The 16,084-nt window shown below is 50.7% G+C and overlaps 1 protein-coding gene across 1 annotated transcript in view; it reads left to right on the top strand.

Moving 5' to 3' along the window:
* LOC144753177 (mucin-5B-like) overlaps positions 1-16,084 on the top strand; it is a 404,695-nt gene that overhangs the window by 169,756 nt on the left and 218,855 nt on the right. The window lies entirely within an intron of this gene.

The following is a 16,084-nucleotide window of genomic DNA, read 5'->3' as shown; positions in this document are numbered from 1 at the left end:
GGTAGCACATGAGAGGGGCTAAGTGCATCAACAGTCCATGGAAAGGCACAGGTACATCAGAGGTAGCACATGAGAGGGGCTAAATGCATCAACAGTCCCTGGCACAGAGCAGGTACATCTGAGGCAGCACATGAGGGCACAATGCAGCATCCTAACAGCAACAGGGCAGTGTTCAAAACAGAGCAGGTACATCTGAGGCAGCACATGAGAGGGGCACAGAGCATCAACAGTCCATGGCAAGGCACAGGTACATCTGAGGCAGCACATGAGAGGGGCTAAGTGCATCAACAGTCCATGGCACAGAGCAGGTACGTCGGAGGCAGCACATGAGAGGGGCACAGAGCATCAACAGTCCATGGCAAGGCACAGGTACATCTGAGGCAGCACATGAGAGGGGCACAGAGCATCAACAGTCCATGGCAAGGCACAGGTACATCTGAGGCAGCACGTGAGAGGGGCTAAGTGCATCAACAGTCCATGGCACAGAGCAGGTACATCGGAGGCAGCACATGAGAGGGCACAATGCAGTATCATAACAGCAACAGGGCAGTGTTCATAACAGAACAAGTACATCGGAGTGATGGGAGCTACACCTCACAGCACAGACAGAATCTGGTGGACTGCTTGACCTAGTCGCCTCGGACACACTGGCAGCACCAGAAACAGGAGTGTGAGACACAGCCACAGCTCTAGTGACTGACACATGAGCCATAGACCCAGACACACTGGCAGCACCAGAAACAGGAGTGTGAGACACAGCCACAGCTCTAGTGACTGACACATGAGCCATAGACCCAGACACACTGCCAGCACCAGAAGCAGGAGTGTGAGACACAGCCACAGCTCTAGAGACTGACACATGAGCCATAGACCCAGACACACTGCCAGCACCAGATACAGGAGTGTGAGACACAGCCACATATGTAGTGACTGACACATGAGCCATAGACCCAGACACACTGAGCACCAGAAACAGGAGTGTGAGACACAGCCACAGCTCTAGTAACTGACACGTGAGCCATAGACCCAGACACACTGGCAGCACCAGAAACAGGAGTGTGAGACACAGCCACAGCTATATTGACTGACACATGAGCCATAGACCCAGACACACTGCCAGGACATGTCCCTGTACAGTGACCAACAAATACCATGCCAGCATCTGAGACATGAGAGGGTGGGACACACACATTGGCAGTACCTGAAACAGGAGAGGGCACAACTGACACAGTGCTACTACATGAGGCATGACAGCGAACAACAGACACAGTGCCACTATCTGACACATGAGAGTGAACTGCAGCTGACCCACTAGGACCACTGAAATGATGATCCACATGGTTGTATGGGCCAGGAAGCAGGGTGGCTCTGGGAGCTGGGGACAACTGTACTGGAGCGACATTGGGGTGGTCAGGTGTCAATGGTGTATGTCTACGTTTCTTAGGGATTTGTAAGGGCACGTTGGACATGACTGGACTGGTAAGTGGTGCGGGCTCATCTGAAACATCACCCATCAAAGGTGGATCCATGTAGACTGGCCTGCGCATGCGTAGTACCTATTAGACCTCCCCCCCCCCCACCCTCTATAGCCCTGAGACACAGGCAGGGACCCGGGGCCCCGGTCTCATTACGGGCAGATTTTATCCTGCTTGAGGGCCAATCCTGGCGCAGTGGCGCTGTTGAGGCTGCGCCAGGATTGGCTGAATTAGTCAGTGTGAGAGCGCGTGACTCAGTCCAGTCCTGACTCGTCGTCATCGTCGTGACCAGTTTTGCGCCTACAGCCTAGCCTACGGCGGACCCGGACGGCGCAATTATATTGCACTCAGGCCTGGGTAATAATTTTATAATGCTTCTCTTACTCTTCTTAGTCTTCTTTAGATTTTCTTTTTGGGAAAATAATGCCAATTCCCTCCTGACCTTTTCTGTGTGTCTTGACTGCACTCGTCGTGCCTCTCGTTCTCTCCCTGCGGCCCTGCCCACTCACACTCACTCTTCAAGCTCCGAGCAGCTACACCGAGTGTAACAGCAGGTATTAATCGGGAAGGAAGTGGAACGGTGGGATGAAAGACCGAGCCCTCATCCTTTCATAAACAGACGTTGCTGCTTGGTTTTCAGATGGAAACAGGGGGTTTGCGCGGATTGCCAGTCAGTGCCTCACAGTCACACAGCCGATAGAAGTGCTCCGATAGAATTGCTCAGTGGGTTGAGTGCTCCACTCTGCAACATGTGATGTCCAACAGGTCACTAGATGGAATCAGAGAAAGGCCGACTAAGCTTGCCATCCTTCAGAGGATGACAAATGAGTATAATTTAAATGGAATGATAGTAACATTTATTGCCTATAGCGCTTAGTAGCAAAGATAATGGCGGCATCTTGATTCCCACTAACCATAAGCCCCACCCCCAGATCTAGTTTGCTGCTTTGTTCATGGTACCAACCCTTATAGGTGCACTGAGAGCATTGGAGATAAATCACGTTTTTACAGTTAACTCGCTTTTAGGACGGTGGGTCCAGCAGAACGGTAGAGTGTGTTTGCTCTCTTTAGATGAAAAACAAACCCATGGAAATAGTTTTGTTTTATACATAGATTTCCCAGCCATCTGAGGCTTTGTGGGGCAGTTGCAGCATTCCCATTCAGCGAGGTCCTGTCCATTGAAATCTGCTGCCCGCACTGCTCCGACGCACCTGCACCTGACGCGCTGTTGGCGGGAGGGGAGGGGTTTTAATTGCTCAGTAGGGAAGAGTAAGGCATGCAGTTAGCATGGGTTTCATCGCGCGCGATCCATATCGTCTATTCCACTTCCAGTCTGTACCCAGCCCCCCCCCCCCTCCGCCTCCCCCACTCTGCAGAATAGGAGTAAGCATGGCGAGGGCGCAAGTTAGTCACGTGCAATACCTAGCTGTTGTATTCCAGTGGTTTATTTTAAGTTTAAAACGTTACGTTACTGCAAAGTGTTGGATGCTGAGGAGAACTCCGTGAGGGTGGACGGATAGGTTAGGCCCCGCTCCGGAGGACGCACAGCTTTACAGAAGTTATGGATTATCGGCAGCGTGAGAAAGGCAGGGAGGTCCGGAGGAAGGAGAACGGATGGCCGGGGACAGGTAGGCGAGGTGAAGAGGGCGGACTGGAGATCCTGACGGGGGGGGGGAGGGGGTGGGTGTCCGTATACCCATGCAGGCAGGGTTTTGGTGGGACAGTGGTGTTTTAGGGAGATGTTCTTATTGGCTAGGTTTCATGCTACATGCATGCACTCACAAGTCACAAACACATTCAGTCTGCTTCCCGCTAGTTTGCTGATGCTCCCCTCTCAGCTGGGCGGACAGGTCAGGATGCGTCACAGCTATGATACGGTGCATTAGAGGGGTCATGGTGCGTCGTGCAAGCCGGGTTGATCTTGGAATCAGCCCCAGTGTCATCTCCGCCACATTCTTGCTGAGCCTGGAGATGTCGTCCCAGCGCTTGTGGCAGTGTGTGTGTCGTCTATTGCACACCCCCACTGCCCGTACATCACGTGCTATGGTCCTCCACACGGCCTTGCGAAGGTGCAGCTTGACCTACCATGTTGAGAGACAAGAGGGGAATGTCAGTGGAAAGCCGGTAGATAGTAGGAATCCAGAATGCAGGCATATTTGGGGTGGGAGGGTGACATGGTTGGCCCTGCTACCTGGGGCTCCTCCTTCATTTTGGCACTTGTGATGCTGATCACCATACCTCGACCTCTCCTCTATGAGCAGGGTGACACGCTCGATCTGCAAACTGACACAGCCACTTCATCACAATGTACGTCCATGTTTGTGAGTATAGTTGTGGGCTGCATTAAAGGGCTCTTGCTGAGGTGGTTGCACCTGGTAGTCAGGAGTGTTGAAGAGCTCACTGTGGTGGGGGAGGTAGTGTTCAAAATTCCTGGATTTCATGAAAATAATCATCTCTTTGACGCTTCAATTAAGTTTGTTGAAGTTTTTTCTAATGTTTTTTGAGTAATCCCACCTCGTAAAACACAAACGTGGTTTTGTGCTTGTAATCCTAATTCGAGATCATAGATTATACTTTAGGACTTTCACGGTAAGAAATCAACATTTCACCCAACGGGACAGAATGCTTACGCTTTTTATTTGGCAGCCTTGTGTCAGTAAATAATGCTTCCTTTTCCTCAGGGAATTTCTATATGATTAGAGTTGCAAATTTCTTATCTCCCTTCTCCTATCTCATGTCTGTACTGAATTTCTCTTCAGCCCAAGTTATTAACCAATAGTTTGAAAATGTTACATTTTAGCTCCATAATAATATTATGTAATTTCAAAGGCTTTCTGCATTTCTCCATGGTATATCCATGTCTATGCTCATTAATCAGCTCATTAGATGACAAATAATTGTGGCAAAACCCAAAAGAATCTCTTGCGAGCTATTCGCTGTAAGTGTACAAATATGCAATGATTTCTGGAATCACCCGCTTTGCTTTTATTTTGTTTTTTTATTGTTGGTATTTTTCTTTTAAATCTGCATGGTTTATTTGTTTTGATGTATTTTGCTGGATATATTTGGATTTAGTATTTTATTTTTACTTAGGTCTTAGCTGCCATTTTGGGTGCAATGTATAAATTCTAGTTAGCAAACCAGCTGGTGTTTTTGCACACCGTCTGGTTTTGCGTCCTGAGTCACATTATTTGATGGAACATAGGTCCTGATTAGTTACATCACACCATCTAAATTAGCCGGAGGTGGTAAAACCTACTGCCTCGTTCATATATATGAGGCAGGAAGCAGTTTGCGACCCCCTCGGAATGCCTGTGACTCTAGGTCTGAAGAGACAGCAGACATCATTCCCTGCATTTGTAATCCCTTACTAGAATTTATTTTTGAAAAGTATTATCTGTACCTTTAAAGGGACTGAGAGGCAGATTTACCGAATTCTCACGTATCACAGTGCAGCAGCCGCAAATGTTGCGCTGCGTTGCATGAGGAGACCATGACAGCACCAAATTTACTGAAATATGGCACTCCCCTCGGCCTCCCCTCTCCCTAGGGCATGTGCTGAAATTCGCTGCCGTGCCCACGGAGACACCTTTGGACCACAGTTCAAGGGTGCCTCCGTTAGTCAAGCATAGGTTTTGTACTGGGTCTGAAAGGATTCTCTTCCAGTACTAAATACTATGCTTAGACTTATTTTAAGCATTTTCCCACATGCAAAATAAAGGAGTAAAAAGGCATTTCTCCTTTATAGCGCCTGGTAGAAGGGTGCACTATTTTCTAACGCTGTCACTTTCTGTAGTAATTTGGATTTAGTGTCAAAAACCTTGGGGGGGGGGGTTCATGGGTGTGCCCATGTACCACCCATGGTACGCCCCCTTGGCGCGAAGTAATGCAATGCTGGTTTCACATTATTTCCAGCACTAAACAAGTTTAGTGCTAAAAAGAAAATCAGACTCAAAGATTTTGAGCTGATTTGCGTAACTTCTGTGACACACACACAGCATCAAATCTTAGTAAATCTGCCCCTGAGTGATTTAATAATGCTTGAGACGCTTTAAGAAAAATACAGTCAGCGTGCAAGGAATGAAATAGGAGGGCATGCAGTGTGCCCTGCAGCTTCCACTGCTCCAGATGGGACACCTGCCACTATTAACAACGTGGACGCTGTCCCCATGAGTCCCACAGTGCATCTGAGTTACCTTCTCATGTCGGGTGTCGGAAACCCGTCAGTGTTTTTTGACTGCAGATGCAGTCTGCGTTCTTCTCTGGAAAATACCTCTAAAGTGCTGTGTCCTCTGTACCCCTGTGCACACTTTTGGTGGCCATGTCATCGTAATGTTCAGGTCGGAATACCTCATTTGCAGTCTGGAGTCAACTTTTAGAAGCCTTATATGGTGAATCCTATTCTGGAGATTCACATAATCCTGTTTTTCTGATCCCATATTTGATTAGGGAATTTATAGAATTTTTTATTCCAAGTTTTACATTTATTCATTGAATATTTCACTTAACTTTCTCCCCTTACCTCACATACACTGTGAAATCTGGGGTAATTTTTGTGCTTTCCCACTTTTTTTGCAGCGGTTCGCCAGGTTTTTTTTAGGAGTAATTTACATATGCTGATTAGCTTGAAAAGTTAATTCACAAGGAAAAGGTGTTCACTACGTTTGCATGGGATTTTCCTGGTCAAGTTTTTAATGCGCTCTTGCTAGCATTCACCATTGTAACTTTGAAGCAAATTTAAAACTAAAACTGCGTAACAACTCATGACTGTGTACGTTACTAAGGTGTGCATATCATTCATAGGTTTCAATTTGGTAAAGATTTTTGATCAGGTATGAAATATACAGGCATAACTTACCACTTTTTACAGATGCAATTCAGACTTACACCTGGAAAATGTTGTGTGACCATTGCATTGCTCCATAAGTTTAGTCCATAGGAACTGTTTTGTCACTTTTGCCTATCCCGAAGAAATCGATACTGCAAGAAAATGAGTGTTTTTGTGCTCATGTTTTATTTATGGCACATGTGATGTGAGGCTTAGCTAGGTCGCACAGTGTGATCTAGGGCAACATTACGCTGGTGGCGGTGCTGTTTTGTTTTGTATGTTATCACATTAGCACAGACCTGTATTATTAAAGCGGCCTTTTCTCGCTTAGCCTGGCACCGTCTTGCCCGAGGAAAGCGTTGGCACAGAGATCACTTTCTAATTTTGGAGAGCAAACACGTCATGTGTGTGCTGGTGGTGTGCCAGTGGAAGCAGAAATAGACACTGTGTCTATTTCTGCTTCCACTGGCACACCACCAGCACTTGGACAGAAAACGAAAGAGGGAATCCAGTTTCCTGTGGTAGAACGGGCACACCCCTCCTTACTATAAGGAAGAAAGGCAAGCCGCCACTGTGCACTGGTGCGGAAACCTCAAACAGCGCGTGCAGAGCAGAGTTGCTCCTCACGGCCTCTGTGTCTTGTAAATAGAGTTGTGCAGTTATGAAGCTCTGTGGTTATACTGAATAAGCAGCTACCTATGTTATATGAAAGCTCTTGAATAATGTAATACCTGCACTTTCACAATTGCTTTATTAACCTTCCTGCTTTCTCAAATTTGCTTGAAAATGCACCATTTTTCCACTATTTTTTCAAAATGTTCTCGGGGGGAAATCCCCCCCAACCCTCCTTAGGGGGTTCGGGCTCGCTCGCTACGCTCGCTCGCTACGGTGCAGTATGATTATCAGTTTCCGCCCCACAACTTTCAAATGTCACCAGCCGCCACTGGTAAATCCCTGTCCCCCAACACCCCTTGAGGATCCTGTGTGTCAACTCCAGGGTAGCTGATGTTGTGTTCTGTGAAAGATTTCCTTGTCCTAGGGGATGGTGTCTGTGCCCTCCGTGCCCTGCCTTGCTGCCTGTGGGTGCTTCTAGTGCAATACCCAGAAAATGACGCCTGGTCTGAAATGTCACTCTCCCCTGAGACATCAAGTGGTGTGGATGGGGGAACTGAAGTAGAACCTTGTCCATGCGACTGTTGAATGGCTGCAGACACTGTGTTGGATAATTACTGAACTGTTCTGTGGAGACCAGCAACATCGCCATGCATCCCCTCCATGAATGCTACCACCTGCCCCAACTTCCTATCGTGGTCTAGGAATGCATTGATCATGTTGGTCTGCCCTACACACAGCTGTCGCAGCAGATCAACTGCCTCAGCAGGGCACTTTGTGTCACAGGGGCCGGGGCAGCGGTGCCTGCACCGAAGGCTACTCTGGCAAGCACAAGCAGTACTTGTTGCAGTTGGTGGCAGTGTGGGCCCTGTGTGCTGTGTACCGACTGAAGGTGTTGATTGCCGACTCCCTGTGTCTCCCAACAGTGCTGACTCACCACCACTGTCTGAAGATGAGGACTATGGTGTCTCCACATGTGAGTCCTCAGGGACAGTTCTGTCCCCCTCTCCGGGGCTGCTCTCTTCAGTCTCAGTCTGCGTGTGTGTGATCTCGGATCCGGATGCATTTCCACCACTCATCTCCGTCGTCTGTGGGTCAGTGCCCTCGGCCAAAGCTGAAAGAGAGAGAAAAGAGGTTTACCTAAGTGCCACACTCACGTACTGAAGGTTACAAAATCAGAACTTCTTTGATTGTTGACCAAAATGTAGCACCCATCCTGCACACGAACCACCCCTACCAGACATCCTCATGTCAAAGAACCGGGGGTGTCTGTGAAACATGTAGATCAAACAAACAGGGCAAGTGCATGCAGACCACCACACATGTGATGCCATGGGACCACAGACCTCTATGGCATGTCCTGGGCCCCTGCACTACAATGCAACTGGTATGTCCACCTGGCTGACATGGATGCTAATGCTCACTCCGCTAATGGCACCAACATGCAATTGCAGCACAACATACACACCACGGATGTCACTACCGTGTCTGAGCAGCAATACATGCATGCACTCACAAGTCACAAACACATTCAGTCTGCTTCCCGCTAGTTTGCTGCTGCTCCCCTCTCAGCCGGGCGGACAGGTCAGGATGCGTCACAGCTATGATACGGTGCATTAGAGGGGTCATGGTGCGTCGTGCAAGCCGGGTTGATCTTGGAATCAGCCCCAGTGTCATCTCCGCCACATTCTTGCTGAGCCTGGAGATGTCGTCCCAGCGCTTGTGGCAGTGTGTGTGTCGTCTATTGCACACCCCCACTGCCCGTACATCACGTGCTATGGTCCTCCACACGGCCTTGCGAAGGTGCAGCTTGACCTACCATGATGAGAGACAAGAGGGGAATGTCAGTGGAAAGTTGGACATTCATAAACATAGCAGCAACGTGTATCTTTCAGCAGCCATGCACAGTACAACACATGTGAAGGTCCCACAGCACACCGCCAAGATAGCAGAAGCCAGGAGTCAGTGACCACCTCATGCACACCAACATGTCCCCCACTGCACTTACCACCTGTCCGGGGGCACCGTAGAGCCGTTCATAGTGGCGGAGCACATCGTCCACAAGGATATCCAGCTCCGCTGCGGTGAAGGGACGAGACCGGATCTCTCGCACTCCCGGCATGGCAAGGTCCAGGACTGTGGCACAACAGCAGCAGTTGTTGGATAGCTGAGCAGCAGCAGGTCGAGGTGATGGGTGCAGGCAGCAGTTGTTGGATAGCTGAGCAGCAGCAGGTCGAGGTGATGGGCGCAGGCAGCAGTGGCTGGAAGCAGTGGATGTGTGCTGCTGAAATTCACACATTTATAGCGCCCTGAGCTGATATCAGTGGCACACGTCTGCAGCAATTGGTTTTCCCGGGCTGCCTCATTCAAAATGAGCCAATGACTGGCCCTGCTGTGGCGGTGCACGGCTTTCGCTATTTTTTAAATCGCTTACGCGCGTTACCTGTTTCCATTGGCTATATGTGCAAGGACCGTCACGGTCACACACCGGCAAACGCATGTGTGCGCTACCGCGATGGTGCATCATTTGAAATTAATCACTCATTGGCGTCGCAATGGCGGAGCACGCATTCCGCGGGGGCGGGGCAGGCTAACACATACATTTGAATGTGCAAGTGGAATGGCAGTTGGTACCCCCCTTACAGTCACATTGCAGCACCCACCGCAGACCGCCAGGTGCGGGCGGTCACCCACCGCCGGGTGCGGCCGGTCACCCATTGCCGGGTGCGGGCGGTCACCCACCGCCGGGAGCTGGCGGTGGGTGACCGCCCTGTAAATTGACGTCACCCTGGCATGGATGGCCCTGGCCGGTCACCCACCGCCGGGTGCGGGCGGTCACCCACCGCCGGGAGCTGACAGTGGGTGACCGCCCGCATCCCGCCGGTGGGTGACCGGCCAGGGCCGGCGGTGGGTGACCGGCCAGGGCCATCCATGCCAGGGTGACATCAATTTACAGGGCGGTCACCCACCGCCAGCACCCGGTGGTGGGTGACCGCCCGCACCCGGCAGTGGGTGACCGCCCGCACCCGGCGGTGGGTGACCAGCCGCACCCAGCGGTGGGTGACCGGCCAGGGCCATCCATGCCAAGGTGACATCAATTTACAGGGCGGTCACCCACCGCCAGCTCCTGGCGGTGGGTGACCGCCCGCACCCGGCAGTGGTGACTGTAAGGGGGGTACCAACTGCCATTTCCACTTGCACATTCAAATGTATGTGTTAGCCTGCCCCGCCCCCGCGGAATGCGTGCTCCGCCATTGCGATACCAGTGAGTGATGATTTTCAAAAGATGCACACCCGCGGTAGCGCGCACATGCGTTTGGCGGGGTGTGACCGTGATGGTCCTTGACCATGCAGCAAATGTTATGCACAATTGCAGGATCAAGGCTCATCTTCTGTGTTGGGGGAAGGCGTACCCGGATGGCGTGTGTACACACACTGCATGTCTCTGCACACATGTAATGTTCATAGTTGTACATGTGTGTCAGGACATGTCCGGAATGCATCAAGAATCATTATGTCATGTCAATGGCCCGTGTCCACGTGTGTCATTTATGTCCATTAGTTGAATGTGTATTCATACTATTGACCTTGCCAGTGGTTAACAGAGGCCAGTGATGTGAACCCAAGTTGCGTCAGATGTGCATGGCTATGTGTTGACGACTTGGTTTTGAGGTCAGACGTTTCTATTTGTACACATCTACACAGTACATCAAGGCTGTGTACCCACATTGAGAAGCTGTTGTGAGTGTGTGGTTTGTGTGTGCAAGTAGCAATGATGGGGGTATACATGCATTCTGTGTATGTGTGTCACCTGTTGTATGCCCATGCATGTCATGTGAGGATGCCCAGCATTGTAGGTGGGGTCATGGGTGCATGAAGACAAGGAGGGTGTGTTCCATGTTCGTGTTGTGTGTGCACGTCCATGTGTGTCTGTGGGGACGCTTGTCCACACTTGGGCCCTCAGTCATGTGATGTTGGCTGTTCTTTCAACATGTGTGCACGTTACATTGGACATGTTTGCACACAGGATGTTGTTTGTGGGTGAACATTGTATGTGTAATTAGCTGTAGTGCCTTATATTTCGGTCATGTCACACATACAATCACTGTCTGCAACATGTATTAATTGTATTGTGTTGGTCAAGATGTGATAGCTGTGCGGTGATGGTCAATTGACATCTGCTGGATGGCTGGAGCTTGTAGCCCAATTAGCACCTCATCTGCAGCCCCGCAGGCCATATCCAGGAGCTATTACACCCACGGCAAAGGTGATAGCGGCACTTCACTTCTTCGCAACAGGCACTTTCCAGTACACAGTTGGTCATGTCGGGGGGATGTCACAATCAATGTTCAGCATGGTACTGCGGGATGTGCTGGATGCCATGATGCATTACAAGGATGATTACATCCATTTCCCAGGTCCGGCAGAGCTGGCTGCAGTGAAAGGTGACTTCTATGCCCTGGGCCAGATCCCACACGTAGTGGGTTCCATTGATGGCACACATATTGGTCTGATTCCACCCCAGGCATGTGACTCCGTCTATCGCAATCGGAAGCACTACCATTCTATCAACGTGCAAGTGGTGTGCCTGGCTGACAACATCATCTCCCATGTGTGTGCCAGATTTCCCGGGTCCGCACATGACTCCCACATCCTGCAGAGCAGCATTGTCCCCCAACTGATGGCTAATCTGCGTCAAGAACGTGCGTGGCTTGTAGGTGAGTGTGCTGTGATGACTACTGTGTTGTATGTGTGCCATGCTGTTCCCACCAATCCTGGTAATGATGTATGTGTCTGTCATCCCCCCACCTAGGCGACTCTGCGTACCCAAACCGCCCGTGGCTGCTAAGCCCCCTACAGAATCCTACTACCCCAAGTGAAATGCGTTATAATGAGGCCCATGGGAGGACACGTCGGGTGGTGGAACGTACATTTGGACTGCTGAAGTCTAGGTTTTGCTGCCTTGACAAAACCGGAGGGGCCCTGCCATACTCACCAGGCAAAGTATGCAAAATAGTGATTGCCTGCTGCATGCTCCACAACCTGGCCTTACCCAATGATATTGAACTGATCATGGACCATGCAGACCAACAGGTTGCTCCGCCTCCCATCCCACCCATGTCCAGTGATGAGGATAGTGGGGAGGAAGAAGGTGTAGACCAGAGGCGTCAGCTCATTGCTCGCTACTTTCCTTGAATGTGAGTAACAACCTCTTGTGCTGCTGGTCAATGCGTGATGTATGTTTGCTGGTGATGTGTGGATGTGGTGTGTGAATGCTGGCTGTTCTGGTATGTTCTGTTGGCAAATGGGTGTGTGAGATGTGTACAAGCAAAGCTCCCTGATGTGTGTCCTGTGATCCACTTAATTAGTGATGAGTGTGGTTTGTGGGATGTTGCAGTACGGTGTGGTGTGATGGGTGTGATTCTGTTTCCTGACCTGTGCTTGTTGTTCTCTCATTATCCCTAGGTCACTCCCACAGAGGCATGATTCTCAAGAACATTGATCCCTGCACCTGGTAATGACAACTACTAAGACAAACCTGTGTTTAAAACATGGAGGTCACACAGCATTGAGTGTTTACGTGGTGTTTATTTACAGGGTGTGGATTACTGTTATTGCATATTTACAAATAGGTGTTGGGGGGAAGTGAGAGTTGAAGGTCATGGCAGATGAAAACACCGTGGGGACACCACATTGTGTGATGTACACCTAGTCCAACAGACGTGTGCCAATGCTTGGCATTGTGGGGCAAGATAGTTCGCAGAGTGAATGGCAGGCTCAAGGAAGGGTGAAGTCAGTGGCGGCCTCTCTTCGAGCGGGTGGATGGTGCATTGCCACTGCTCTCAGCTGGATCCAGCCTCGGATGGCCCCTCCGTCTTGGAGCCGGAGCGGAGCCAGCTGTGGGGGCAGGTTGTTTAGGGACGACCTCCCTGTCAGTGTCCTCAGGTGATGGTGGCGGTGGTGTTGGTGCCCTGTCCCGCTGGGCACCAACTCCACTCCCTCCAAAGAGCTGTTTGCTGCCCCATGAGGTCAACAATTTGGCCCATGCGGGTGTCCATGTACCGCAACAGCTGCCACTTCTGTAGCGAGTCTTGGTGTGCCCGATCCGCCTGTGCCTGCGACCGCTAATAGGAGGCATGGACTCTAGCGATGGCATCCAGGGTCTCGGTCCCAGGATGGGGTGGGTCTTGTTCCCAACCTCGCCTAGCACCTGCACTCCTGTTTGTGAGCTGTGGCCTCACCTGTGTCCTCCCCTGTCCACTCTCCCTGCTAGCCTGAGATGTCGATGACCCATCATCGGACGATGGGTCAGGCAGGGTGGCACAGGCAGGAGTGGTGGTGGTGGTGGTGGTAGCTGCACAGCTCACAATGGCAGGTGTTGGTGTTGTGACACTGGCCAAGGTGGTGGAGGCAGGGATGTCCTGGGAGCCTGATGGCCCTGGGAGTGTGCTTGGGCCAGCATTGTCCTCTGCACCCGAGGTGTCCATGGGATCTTCACCAAAGAGTCCTGGCTGTGAGGGGGGCGACTGGTGCTGGCGGTTGCTGGTTTCGCCTGTCAAGTTGCGATCACCTGAGGGACAAGAAATTCAGAATCAATGCTGTGGACATGACAGGTTTTTGGTTGTTACATTACAAATTACTATGGAATCAGGACATCGTTGTTGGTGTCATCATGTTGGTGTGGTAGACAGTACTGGGCATTATGGTGGTGTGGAAGTGGGGAGACAATACTTGGATATGTGTGGTCCGGTCCTGCTATTGGATGGTGCCCCTGTGAAGATGGCTACCTACCTGTAGGTTTGAAGGAGGAGATGCACTGGGCAGCAAATGGTGGGCTGACTCCATCTTGCTCTGGGATGAGACATGGGTGCCTGTTGGGAGTTGTAGTGATGGCCTCTCACCCACCCACCCACCCCCCCTCCCTGTAGACATGGGGGCCTGTTGGGAGTTGTAGTGCTGGTCTCTCACCCCCCACCCACCACCACCCTCCCTGTAGACATGGAGGCCTGTTGGGAGTTGTAGTGCTGGTCTGCTGGACTAGGGTACCGAACAGATGTGGTTCGACACAGATGATTTCATTCACCATGACCTTCAACTCACTGTCTGTGAACTTGGGTTTTTTCTTGGGTGCCATGGTGTGTGATGTGCAGGTGTTGGTGTGGGGGGTGGGGGGTGCAGGTGTGTGGTATGTAGGGATGGTGTTGTGGGGGTTTGTGTGGTGGGTGTGTTGGTGTGCAGGTTGTATGTGTGTTTGTGTGTATCTGATGTTTGTGCTATTCTTTCTTGCAGCTATGCTGTGATGCAAAGGATTGTGGTAATGGGAGGGATCCATTTTATACTCTGTGTGGTTGTTGGGTCCCAATGGTTGTTGCCAGTCAGGTGTTCTGTGGGTGTGGTGACTTGGGTGCTTTTGTTTGTGCTGGGGGGGTGTCATTGGGGCGTGTAGTTATTAGGGGTGGGTGTTTCAGGTGGATGTGTGTCCTGTTTAGTGTGTTTTCTATTTACTTACGTCCGCCATTTTGGAATCGGTTTGACGGCAGGGATGATGTTCGTTTGGTCCTTCCGCAGTCCTGCTCTGTTTGTCGAAGCATTGTTTCCGCGGCGGTCGAGGAAGGTGGTGAGTTCCGTTGGGATGGCGGGGTTATCCTAATCGTGCGGCCGGACCCTCCGCAGGTATTGCGGCGGTTGGGCCTGTTTCCGCGGTCAATTCGTCCGCGGCGGAGGGTGTTTCTGTGGTACCGTCCGCTTACGGCGGTCTTTGGTGTGATCCATCCGCCGCGGATGGTGTTTCATGTGATCCGTCCGCCGCGGGCAGTGTTTGTTGACAGAAATATCATAATCACAACCGCGGTGTGGTCGGGAGTATTTTTGCCGCGACCAAGGCGGACAGAACACGTTTCCGTCCGCCATCCTAATAGGCCTCTTAGTGCGTAAATGCTAAAAGAACATTTTGGGGTCAGATCTCTGGTTAGGAAAGAGCTAGAGAGTTTTTGCTTTCTGTGTGTACCCTGTAAACTGGTTCTAAAACCTTTTGAAAGCACTGACTGGACATTCAATATTGGGCTCTTTTATTGTGTTCTGAGTGTCTAGCTGTGTTCATCGCCTTGAGTAAATCTTGGGTGCTCTGCCTTCTTAGCACTGGGAGTTAAGTGCTAAAGGGAGTACTTGGTAGTCCAGTTGTGAATTCAATAGCACTGTTTGCCTGGAACACGAGTGCTAAATTACTCCAATTATTAAAGTTGGATACCAGTAAACCTTGATTGGTCTGGAAAGGCAGGGACCAGGACTCATAGGTATGTTGGAACAACTGGAGTGGATAGACAGAGATAGAGTTGCATACCTCAAATGGTGGTAGGCCCCTCAAATGTGGGCGCTTCGCATCATGAGTGTCTTAGAGTGCAACCTTGATGGGGGGCCCATCTCGATGATGACAGGGTCAAATCACTGTCTGACCCATGAAACAATTAGAAGTCCACGTGGCAGCAAGCATCACTTGATGTGATCATTCAAGCCCTTCTCAATCCAACTAGACCTCACCAGTCAAAGGCTGGGTGTAAACAATAACAATAAAAGGTGGTGCCTGGAGGGTGTGTGCAGAGTCACCATCCAGCTCACCTGCACTTGGTGATGATAATTTTTTTGAGAGAGACCCCCTCGGGTATGTAGTGAGGGAGTAAAGGTTTCATGGTGGTGTGTCTACACCCCTGGACTCCTTGGGTTGGCGGAGGTTACGACGCTAGCGCGTTGCCAGCAACAGCCGGGCTAGCCATCCCAGCTTCGGCAGTGCCCTGAGTCTAGTTGCAAGAGTAAGTGAGTAGCCCTCCGCTCCAAATCCTGGGATTAGCAAAGCAGGGCCCACCCAGGTCCGTTCATTGTTATTGTAGCTCTACCTTTGGTTTCTGTGGATCTCAGCTTATGTTTTTAGCACATGACTGGCAGCCCACAGCCAATGAGCGGCAGTACATTTTCCAGTTTGAAAGTTCATCCCAAGAGGCTGGGCACAGTTTCCCTCCTGAAGGGGTCTACTGCGAATGGCAGGCCTGTCCTCTTCTCAGACTGCATAGTTGTGGGATGTACCTAAGTGCGGCTGGCCATATATAACCTAAAGACAACTGCTCTGGTGGGAAAACATGTGTATCCCCCTCAGACATACTGAAAAATCAAAACA

Source organism: Lissotriton helveticus, chromosome 5_1 (genome assembly GCF_964261635.1).
Source record: "Lissotriton helveticus chromosome 5_1, aLisHel1.1, whole genome shotgun sequence".
NCBI lineage: Eukaryota > Metazoa > Chordata > Amphibia > Caudata > Salamandridae > Lissotriton > Lissotriton helveticus.
Note: the sequence above shows the minus strand (reverse complement) of the source record. Positions and strands in the feature narration are given on the sequence as shown.